The sequence below is a fragment of the Stenella coeruleoalba genome, assembly GCF_951394435.1.
Source record: "Stenella coeruleoalba genome assembly, chromosome: 20".
Classification (NCBI taxonomy): domain Eukaryota; kingdom Metazoa; phylum Chordata; class Mammalia; order Artiodactyla; family Delphinidae; genus Stenella; species Stenella coeruleoalba.
In genome coordinates, this window is record NC_137166.1 from 50,455,273 (window position 1) to 50,467,428 (window position 12,156).

A 12,156-nucleotide genomic window follows, 5' to 3' on the forward strand; every position below is an offset into this window, starting at 1 on the left:
GAGTTCATTTACTAAATCCCTTTTGTTAACGATATGCTATTTTAGTGTGTGTGTGTCTGTGCATGTGAAAGTGTGTCTGTGTATGACTATGTGAGTGTGTCCATGTGTGAAGCTGTGTCTGTATGTGTGTGAAAGTATTTCTGTGTGTGTACATATGGGGATCTGTGGAGAGATGGTGTGTGTGAGTGTGTGTTTGATCTTGTCTGCGTGTCTGTGCCTGTGTGTGTTTGTGAGCATCTAGTTATGTCTGTATGTAATTTTGTGTGTGTGCATGTGACCGTGGATCTCCGTGTGAATGTCTGTGTGTATGTGTGTGAATGTGCAGGAGAGGAGACATGCTTCACGGTTTAAAGTTAATATGCTGAAATAAAATCCTCATTTCTCGCGACCATCTCTGCTTCTGTCTTAGAATTTCAGCGAACTCCACAAAATGACTCAAATTTTGCGCTGTCAAGCAATACCTTATACTTCCACTAGAGGTCGCCTGTCCACCTGGGCCAGAAGAAACTAATTCCTGGGAGTTTGTAGATCCTTGCAGAGAAGTGCCAGGGACAGCTAGCTCAGGCTTGCCTCAGCTGCACATAGAGCAGCAGTTCTCAAACTTACTGGTCTCAGGATTCTTTTACACCCTTAAAAATTCTTGAGAACCCAAAGAGTTTTTTTGTATGTGTGTTATATTTATCGATATTTAAGCATTAAGGGGCTTCCCTGGTGGTCCAGTGCGTAAGACTCTGCGCTCCCAATGCAGGGGGCCAGGGTCCGATCCCTGGTCGGGGAACTAGAGCCTGCATGCGTGCTGCAACTAAAAGCCCGCATGCCTCAGTGAAGATCCCGCATGTCGCAACTAAGACCTGACACAGCCTAAATAAATATTTTAAAAATATATATTTAAGTATTAAGATGGAGAAGTTAAAAATTATTTAGTAAGTCATTTAAAAATAACCATGATAAATCCATTGCGTTTCTGCAACGGTTTTATTGTGGTAAAATGTACATAACATAAAATTTACCATTTTAACCATTTTTAAACATACAGTTGAGGGCTTCCCTCGTGGCGCAGTGGTTAAGAATCCGCCTGCCAATGCAGGGGATATGGGTTCGAGTCCTGGTCCAGGAAGATCCCACATGCCCTGGAGCAACTAAGCCTGTGAGCCACAACTACTGAGCCCACATGCTGCAACTACTGAAGCCCGCGCGCATAGAGCCCATGCTCCACAACAAGAGAAACCACTGCAATGAGAAGCCCGCGCACCACAACGAAGAGGAGCCCCCGCTCCCCGCAACTAGAGAAAGCCCGCACGCAGCAACGAAGACCCAACGCAACCAAAAATAAATAAATAATTTTAAAAAAATGTATACAGTTCAGAGGCATTACGTAAATTCACATTGTTGTGCAACCATTATGACCACTCATTTCCAGCATTTCTTTTTATCTTCCCAAACTGAAACTCTACTCACTAAACAATAATTCCTCATCACCCCCACACCAGGTAATCTCTATTCTACTTTAGGTCTCTATGAATTTGCCTATTCTATGTACCTCATGTAAATGGAATCATACAGCATTTGTTCTTTTGTGCCTGTCTCATTTCACTTAGCATCATGTTTTCAAAGTTTATTCATGTTGTAGCATGTGTCAGAATTTCCTTCCTTTTTAAGATTGGGTAATATTTCATTGCACACAGATACCCCATTTTGTTTATTCATGTGTTGATGGACATTTTGAAACATTGCATTTAAACATAAATAACATTTTAAATGAGAAATGCTATATTTTCCAAAATAAAAAAATGTAATGGCATTATTTTACATTTCTGAGAATAAGTAATGTCCAGTTCAAGAGAAGACAACTGGATTTTCAGAGTTGCTTTTTCACTTGATCTGTTGCAATATCACAAGTCATCTGGCCTCTGGAAAATTCTGGGTGAAGTCCAGCCAAGTCATGGGAAATCCTGAGAGTGGGCTTTTCCAGCCTGTTAACCGCCAACCACGCTACCCTGAAACTTATGTGGTTGTAAAACCGCCTTTAGCCTTCCATGTCATCTGCATTTAACATCTGGTCTGGGTACAATTACTTATGATTTTGCCAGTGTCATCTTGCTATGTGGTCCATGGATCGTAAATAAAATAAAAATAATCTGGTGGTCATACAGTCACACTGCAACTACGTAATGATGATGAGTCTGTGGATATACTGCTGGTAATGTATCAATTCACTATAGTTGGGTAACAAACAATCAAAACCTGTGTGTGATGTACACATATTGTAACCAAAAGTGTGGTCCAGCTGCTCACAGCTCAAAAGCCAATAAAGAGGCAAGGTTGGTGGCAAGGAAAGTTTTCTTTACTTTGGTTGCCAGGAACCAGTGGTGGGGCGGGGAGGGTGGACACATGTTCAAAGGCTGACTTTCCCCCCCGCCCTGACAATCAGGAGGCAAGAGCTTTTATAGACAGAGGGAGGGGGCTCCATGCAGAAACAAAACAATCAGCTCTGACAGTCGTCTTGAAATTGGTCATCAGTGGTCTGATTAGCATCATCTTGATTGTTTAAGTACAGTTAATCTTCAGTTCCAGGGTCGGTTTGTTCCCATTTCCTTGAGGCCAGTTCTCAGAATTGTGGCAGCTTATGTCATGGTTACACTCTGGTCATCATGTAGTTAACTTCTTCCACTTGCTGGAGTTTTCAGTATCAGACAGCTCACAGGATAGGCTCAGAATATTATCTATAGCCCTTGAGAAGGAACTAAAGGTCCTTGACTATGCTTAATGACTAAACTATTATTATTATTTAGTCTTGTTGGACTGATTTCCTCTGTTTCTTCGTTTTCTCACTTCTCTGATTAAACTTATTCTTGGGCTAACATTTTTCCACAGACGAAAGGCAGGTGGAGGACATGCGGAGGGGGAGGGACCTTAGGGTCTTGCTCCGTTTCAATATGAACATTTATTTAGCTCATGCTGAGAGTCACCTAGCTGATTGTGGCTGGATAGCTCTACTGATCTTGGCTGGGCCATCCCATATGTCTGAGGTCATCTGGGGCATGATTGATTGGGGCTGGGCATGGCGGGCTGCCTCGCTGATCTTGACTGGGCTGCCTCAGGTGTTTGTGGATGGGCTGATCTTGGCTGGCCTTGGCTGGTGCATTCAATGCTTGGGACCAGCGGTCTATCCCAGGACCTCTCCTGTTGATGGCAGAGGTGTGAACTTAACTATACAGGTACATGTCAAGCCTCTGTTTGTGTTCTGTGTACCATCATACTATTGGCCAAACAAGTCACATGGCCAAGCCCAATATAAAGGGATGGAAGTATTATACATTCCTTCCAAGGAGATGAGGTGGATGGAGTGAAGACTTCTGAAGAGTAATCCAATCTGCTACAGGTGGTCATGTCCCAACCTAGGCCACCATGTGGGGGGAGGGGGGGTTGGGGAAAGGGCCTGGACGTTGTGTTCAAACCTGAACCTGAGAACCAAAGTATGAGCATCCAGTAAGGGTGATATGAACGGCATGAATATTAATATTGTGCCTCAGAGAGGTTAAATAGTAATTTGCAGAGCAGTGAGTGTGTGTGTTGGGGGGATGAGTGGGTGGGAAGATGAAAATCCAGGCCATCTGACTCTGAACTGTTTCATTTCACTGTTTATTTTGCTTCTTAGCCCAAACCATATGGAGAGCCCACGTGCAGACACTCTGGTTTAAAATCCTGGCTGTGCTCCCACTTGACAGCCAGAATCAACTGTCAGTCATGTGAGTAAGCCCCCTGGGACATCCAGCCAGCCAAGCCTTCAGATGAGTGCAGCCCCAGCCAGCATCCGACTGGCCAAGGGAAAATTAAAAATATGGTCAAGCGTGGACTAGTTCTTAGAATTTGCAGGCTGAAGTGGTACATATTCCTTCTTCTCATGTTTCACTGGGCAGGGAAAGTCACATGGCCCCGCCAAACCTCCAATAGGTGGAACCCTACCATGTGCCCAGGAGAGCCACAGTATTTGAGACCGTCTCTAATGACTGTCACAAATGGGTTGTTTCCTGCTCTGAACCACGAGTCACACATTCTGCAGATCCTCTGTGAAAGACACCATTTTTGACTAGAAATTGGGCTTGCTTTCTCTTTATAACAGAATAGAATCACCATTGCCCACTAGTGTCACAAGTAAAAAGTGGCCACAAATCTCCCCACTTACGCCCTTTGCATTTGACTTTGTAGCTCCTCCTTTCAAGGGGTAACATCAGTTTCCCCACCCCTTGAATTAGGGCTAGCCTTGACCAATAGAATGTGGCAGATGTGATGTTGTGTTAGTTCTGAGTCTAGGTCTTGAGAGTCTTTGTGTCTTCCGCTTGCTTCCTTGGAAAGTTTCCACTGCCATGGGAATAAGCCTGGGCTAACCTGCTGGAGGATGAGAGCCTGAACCAAGAAGACCACAGGCACCCATCCAACTCCCGGAAACAGGGCCACCTACCCAACCCACAGCTGACTTCAGATGCATGGGTTAGGTCATCCAAGACCAAAAGAACCATTCAGCTGACCCATGGATCTGTGAGCAACAAGAAAAGTTATTGTTTTAAACCATTAATATTGGGAGATATTTGTTACATAGCTGTCTTTGTCCATTTGGGCTTCTGTAACAAATTACCATAGACTGGGTGGCTTAAACAACAAATATTTATTTCTTATAGTTCTGGAGGCTGGGAAGTCCAGGTTCAAGATGCCAACAGATTCTGTGTCTGGTGAGAGATCACTCCCTGGTCTGTAGACAACTGCCTTCTTGCTGTGTCCTCACATGGCAGAAAGAGTCAGAGAACTCTCTGGGGTCTCTTTTATAAAGGCACTAATCCTGTTCATGAGAGCTCCACTCTCATCACCTAATCACCCCAAAGGCCCTACCTCTTAATTCCATCACATTCGGGATTATGTTTCAACCTACGAATTTTGGAGGGGACAAAAACATTCAGTCTGTAACAAGAGCCATAGTTAACTGATACACCACGGGTTCTTCATTTCTTCTCTTAGTGTGACAATAAAGGTCTTGGAACATTTTAACGCTTTGTCAGCCAGTGCTCTTTCAGAACATTGTTCAGAGGATGAGAAATCTTTTTGTTGTCTGTCCCCACTGCCCAGGAAACCTGGGGCTCAGGACTGTGGATGATTTCCACTTTCTGGCAGAGGATGGGAGCAATGATGGTAAACCCCTAGGAAGTGCTTGGCACTGAGTTGGATAGGGAACAAGGAGAGAGTGTTTCTTGTTATCTATTCTGTTTTCTGATGTCCTAAAATTCCCACTTTACTGTAATAAAAATAATCAAAGTGTGGTTTTCGTCAAGAGAGAAGAGGCAGCTGTAATTCTGGCTGTCAAATTGATAGACAGAAACAGCAGATGTTGTAAGGAAATGGAGAAGAGGGAGAGACAGGAAAAATGAGACAAGGAAAGACCTGGGAGTTGGATAATATGTGGGTTTGGGAAATGGAAATGGAGATTGAGATAAAGACCAAACGGAGATGAAGTCGCTGGAATTCTGAGAGGTGTAAACTGAGAAACACCTAGACAGGTGTGTCGGGGGTCCCCAAGACAACTCTCAGGTTTAGAGACTTACTAGAAGGGCTCGCAGAACTCAGAAAGGCTGTCATAGTCATGTTTATGGTATATTACAGTAAAAGGCTAGAGATTAAAATCGGCAAAGGTAAAAGGTGCACAGGGCAGAATCCAGGAGAGACCAGGCACAAGCTTCCAGGGGTCCCTCCCAGTGGAGTCATAGCACAGTACTTATTTCTTTCCAGTACGTCATGTGATGACACGCACGGAGTACTACCAATCAGGTAGCTCACCTGAGCCTCCATGTCCAGGGTTTTCATTGGGGGTCAGTCACATAGGCATGAAGAACCCAGGGACCATTATTCTGTCTACCACACTGTACAATGGAAAGTTAGAAAGAAAAAGGTATAAACTCCTGGTACCTGCAATGACATGATGAAACTCCAGAGCATTTTACTGAGTGAAAGAAGCCGGGTCAAAAAAGAGAAAATCTTCATACTGTGTGTTTCCATCAGTATGAAGTTCTAGAAAATATAAAGTAATGTATAGTGACAGGAAGATCAGTGGTTTCCTGAAAAAGAAGGTGGAGGGAGCGAGAGATAGATTACAAAAAGCCACAGAGAAACTTCTGGGTATTATGGAAATGTTAGTTAAATTGATTGTAGTGATGGTTTCACATACATATTTCTTTTTTTTTCCTTTTTTTCATATTTCTTTTTAAAAATAATTTCTTTATTTAATTTATTTATTTTTGGCTGCATTGGGTCTTTGTTGCTGCATGCGGGCTTTCTCTGGTTGCGGTGAGCGGGCGCTACTCTTCATTGCGGTGCGCAGGCTTTTCATTGCAGTGGCTTCTTTTGTTGCGGAGCACGGGCTCTAGGTGCGTGGGCTCCGTAGTTGTGGCGCACGGGCTTTGTTGTTCTGCGGCATGTGGGATCTTCCTGGACCAGGGCTCGAACCTATGTTCCCTGCATTGGCAGGTGGATTCATAACCACTGCGCCACCAGGGAAGCCCCAGCACTTTGTATCTTAATCTGTTCAGGTTATTGTGAAATGCTTAGAACAGCCCCTGGTACCAGGCAATGGTTTGATGAGCGTTGGCTATTATTATTATTATTATTGCTGGTGGTGTTGTTTTCCGCCAGCCTTTGAGAGGCCCTCTCCTTGACGCATCCTTCAGAGTTTTCCTCCCGGTCTCCCCGTGGTGCTTACTGCCACCTCCTGTGTCTCAAATTCCACAGTGCCGAAAGTTCCGGTGAGCCAGTCTAGCCAGGATCAGAAGCCTGTGTGGACCTGCTGCTGGTAATTCACAACATCCTGCCTCAGAAGCCACTGTGCCCACAGCTGAGAGCCTTGGCATGGATTGCTAACATCTGACTGGCTCTGGGCTTCCTGTGGCTGCTGGCAGGCTGGTGGCTGACCACAGCTCTACCTCCTTGGGGTGTGGTAGCTGCAGCCCCCTACTCAGTCCTGCCCCTCCACATGGGGTCAGCTCTGAACGATCCTAGGGACTTGATGTCACAAAACCACGAGTCTATATGCCACTTGGTCACAATCCTTTTCTGCTTTCCCTTTCCGTTGCATAAATTTGAAGCCTCTCAGGGCTACTTTAAAAAAAAAAAACAACCTGGGACTTCCCTGGTGGTCCAGTGAGTAAGACTCCATGCTCGCAATGCAGGGGGCCCGGGTTCGATCCCTGATCGGGGAACTAGATCTCGCATGCGTGCTGCAAACTAAGAGTTCTCATGCCGCAACTAAGACCCGGCGCAGCCAAAATAATAAATATTAAAAGAAAAAACCTTTCATTGAAATATAGGACACAGACAGAAAAGTTCACAAACCATAAAGGGGCAGCTTAAGGAATTTTCACAGTTGAATGTCTCTGTGGGACCAACAACCTGATCGAGAAAAAGAATGTTTCTAGCCCCCAGATTCCTCTCTGCCCCAGTGCCCCTTACCATTTCTACCCCTCGAAAATAACCTCTATCCTGGATTATGACACCAAAGCCTAGTTTTGTCTGCTGTTGACCTCATGTAAACAGAATTATACAGTATGTACACATCAGTGTCTGGCTTCTTTCATGCAGCGGAATCACTCTGAGATTCAGCCATGTTGTTTGTTGCATGTATTAGTTTTCTTCTTTTCTTTTCTTTTCTTTTGGCCACCCTGTGTGGCATGCAGGACCTTAGTTCCCTGACCAGGGATCGAATCCGCACGCCCTGCATTGGGAGCATGAAGTCTTAACTACTGGAATGCCAGGGAAGTCCCCTAGTTTTTTTTTTTTTTTTTTTTTTTTTTTTTTTTTTTTTTTTTTTTTTTGCGGTACGCGGGCCTCTCACTGTTGTGGCCTCTCCCGTTGCGGAGCACAGGCTCCGGACGCGCAGGCTCAGCGGCCATGGCTCACGGACCTAGCCGCTCCGCGGCATGTGGGATCCTCCCGGACCGGGGCACGAACCCGTGTTCCCTGCATCGGCAGGCGGACTCCCAACCACTGCGCCACCAGGGAAGCCCTTCTCCTAGTTTTTTTAAATATTAGTTTTTGTATTCTTCTCTGCTGCTATATAGTATTCCATTGTATGAATGTACAATGTATTTATCCATTCTACAGCTGATTGGATACTTTTAGATTGGATTCCAGTTGTTGGTTATTATGAATAAAGCTTCTATGAACACTCTAGTACATTATTTTGCTGGACATATGTTGGGTTCCCTATCAGGTAAATACCTAGTAGTGGGATTGCTGGGTCATAGGTTAGGTGTGTATCTAGCTTTAGTAGATGCCATGTTTCTTAAATTAAAGCAGTCCTTCCTGATGCTGATCTGACTTCTGTCCTCTAGGATGTATTTTCCCATTTGCCCACTGGAATAGAGTTTTAACAGGACACAGGAACATCCAGATCAAGACCAGGTTTTTCAGCCTCCCTTGCAGTGATCAGCTGACCATGTTTCAGGCAATGGGCTGTGAATGGGAGGCCAAGGGTACCACTTCTGTGTCTCATCCTTAAAAGGTTTGGGCATCTGTGCCCCGTCCTCTTTTTTCCCTTCCTGCTCGGATGAGGTGAGAGCCAGCACAGCCACCTTAGACCCCACAGTGGAAGCCATGAGTTACACTGGTTTGTGAGAGAGAAATGAACTTAAGGGGAATAGTCAGAGATGGGTCCCCTGGTCAGATTGTGTGTGTGCCCTGACATGAAGCGCTGTCTGGAAAGGGTACCTCTTTATACTTCACAAAGGTTTTGGCTGGGCTAATGGTGGCTCCAGAGCAGGGCTCTCCTATAGAAATATATATTTTAAATTTATTTATTTTATTTATTTACTTTTGGCTGTGTTGGGTCTTCGTCGCTGTGCTTCAGCTTTCTGTACTTGTGGCGAGCGGGGGCTACTCTTCGTTGCGGTGCGCGGGCTTCTCATTGCAGTGGCTTCTCTTTGTTGCAGAGCACGGGCTCTAGGCGTGCAGGCTTCAGTAGTTGTAGTGCGCGGGCTCAGTAGTCGTGGCTCACGGTCTCTAGAGTGCAGGCTCAGTAGATGTGGCGCACAGGCTTAGGTGATCCGCGGCATGTGGGATCTTCCTGGACTAGGGATCGAACCCATTTCCCCTTCATTGGCGGGCGGATTCTTAACCACTGCGCCACCAGGGAAGTCCCTATCCTATAGGAATATAATGTAAGCCATAAATGCAAGCCTCATAGGTAATGTTAATTTTTCAAGTGGCTGTGTTAGAAAAGAAACAAATGAAATAATAACATATTTAATAATATAATTGTATTTTAGATTAATATCAACAATATAAACATATATTAATATATTATAGTCATAGTAAGATGTTAATATTATGTAGTTATATTGTAACATATAATGATGTTTTAAAATGTTTTAAATTATTTAAAAAATTTTTATTGGGGCTTCCCTGGTGGCGCAGTGGTTGAGAGTCCGCCTGCCGATGCAGGGGACACGGGTTCGTGCCCCGGTCCGGGAAGATCCCACATGCTGTGGAGCGGCTGGGCCCGTGAGCCATGGCCGCTGAGCCTGCACGTCCGGAGCCTGTGCTCCGCAACGGGAGAGGCCACAGCAGTGAGAGGTCCACGTAACGCAAAAAAAAAAAAAAAAAAAAAAAAAAAAAATTATTGGAGTGTAGTTGATTTACAATGTTGTGTTAGTTTCAGGTGTACAGCAAAGTGAATCAGTTATACATATACATCTATCCACTATTTTTTAGATTCTTTTCCCATATAGGTCATTACAGACTACTGAGTAGAGTTCCCTGTGCTGTACAGTAGGTTCCCATTAGTTATCTATTTTAAAAATGATCTTTTTTTTTTTTTTTTTTTTTTTTTTTTTTTTTTTTTTGCGGTACGCGGGCCTCTCACTGTTGTGGCCTCTCCCGTTGAGGAGCACAGGCTCCAGACGCGCAGGCTCAGCGGCCATGGCTCACGGGCCCAGCCGCTCCGCGGCATGTGGGATCTTCCCGGACCGGGGCGCGAACCCACGTCCCCTGAATCGGCAGGCGGACTCTCAACCACTGGGCCACCAAGGAAGCCCTAAAAATGATCTTTACTATGTAACAATAACAATAATATATAGCTGACCCTTGAACAACATGTGTTTGAACTGGGCAGATCCACTTACTTGCGGGTTTTTTCCCAATAGATATAGTACCTGTACTTTCATTTTACAGATTTTTAAATTAACTAAGTGTGTGGAAAAGTTTGTGTTCGATTAGAGATCACAATATGTGGAATCAAAAGAACTAGAGTTTGAGTCCTGATTCTATCCAAACTGTTTCCACTTCCTGCCCTTGGGTGAGTCATTTATCAATTCATTTTTGTTTTTGAGACAGAGAGAGCAGTACTAGGATTTTCGACCACATGGGGGTCAGTGCCCCTAACCTCCACTTTCTTCGGGCGTCAACTGTAATTAATAATATATTATACTTAACACAATTTCTCCAAAATTTTATTATTTGAACATGTAATACAATATAAAAATTGTTGAGATGTTTTACAATCTTTGTTTTTTTTTCCAGTAAGTCTTGGAAATCTGGTGTGTGTGTTATACTCAGGGAGGACACATCTCAAGTTGGACTCACCACATTTCCGTTACTCAGTAGCTGCATGTGGCTGGTGGCTGCTGTATTGAGCCGCCCAGGTCGGGTCTTGAGGAAGAGGATGAAGAGACACCAGCATAAAGGTTGCTAATACTGAGAACGATATATGTACCCCCTCTGCCCTGCAAGTCCATTTCTAGAGAGTTATCTGCAATAAGTCCTCGTACACAGGCACCAGGATGTATGTGCAAGGCTGCTCATTGTGATATGGACAAAAATATTGGAAACAACCTAAAGTTCCACCAACATGGAAGTGATCAAATAAACAGGTTTCAAACTAACAGTGGACTTACGATGCTGTTACAAAAACACGAGGGGCTTAAATGTACTTACAAAAACATTGCTCTGAAAAAATAGTGATAAAAACACATTATTGGAACAATTGATGAAATGTGAATGAGGATGGTGCCTTACATAAGGTGTTGTATCACATTTCCTTTCTGCTTTTACTATCCCAGCCACTTCCTTTTAAATTTGAAATTACATCAACATAAAAAATTATAAGAATTATTCTGAGAGGCAGTTCATAACTTCGCTAAAGGTCCAGGACATAGAAAATGTTAAGAACTCAAGATTTGAAGGCAATGCACAACTTTGGTCCAAAAATCTTAAAAAAATCAAGCGGGTGTGACCTTGCCTCCTGAGTCTCCCACAGCTCAGGGACCCTCTTTTTTTTTAATTAATTAATTTTTGGCTGCATTGGGTCTTCATTGCTGAGTCCCGGTTTTCTCTACTTGGGGGCGAGCAGGGGCTATTCTTTGTTGTGGTTCGTGGGCTTCTCGTTGCGGTGGCTTATCTTTGTTGCGAAGCACAGGCTCTAGGCGCATGGGCTCAGTAGTTGTGGCGCTCAGGCTTAGTCACTCCGAGGCATGTGGGATCTTCCCGGACCACGGCTGGAACCTGTGTGCCCTGCATTGGCAGGCAGGATTCTTAACCACTGCGCCACCAGGGAAGTGCCTCAGACGCCCTCTTGAGGTCAGGGTTGGTATAACAACCACGCATTCCTACCAGCCCCAAATCGCCACAACTAGACCTTCAAAATCCTCCCCGAGTCACGTCCACAACACATGGCTTCATTTAGTAGAACAGAAACTTGCCGAACATCGTGCACTCACATATCCATTCCCAAACACAAACACCACATTTGTAAAAGTCTGGGTGAATACACTCCAAACTGCTAATAGGAGTTTCAGAAGGTTAGCAGTCAGAGGATTTTTCAATGCTTTTTTTGGGGGGTGGGGGTGAGGAGGGCATTTCTGGATTGTTCAAATGTTTACAAGGTGCATGGATCATCTTTGCAATAAAAAGAAAGCTAGATCTTCACAAACTGAAGCTTGCTGGAGAAAAATACTATTTGTGGAGGAATGATGTGGGTGGTCTACAGGAGAGTTGCAGACAAGCATGGGAAAAATGAACCTGTTTCTGCACCCGTCGTAATAATCATGCTCATTGTGGTAGACTGAAGAATGGTTCCCAGTGATGTCTGCATCCTAATTCCTGGAACCCAGGGCGTGACTT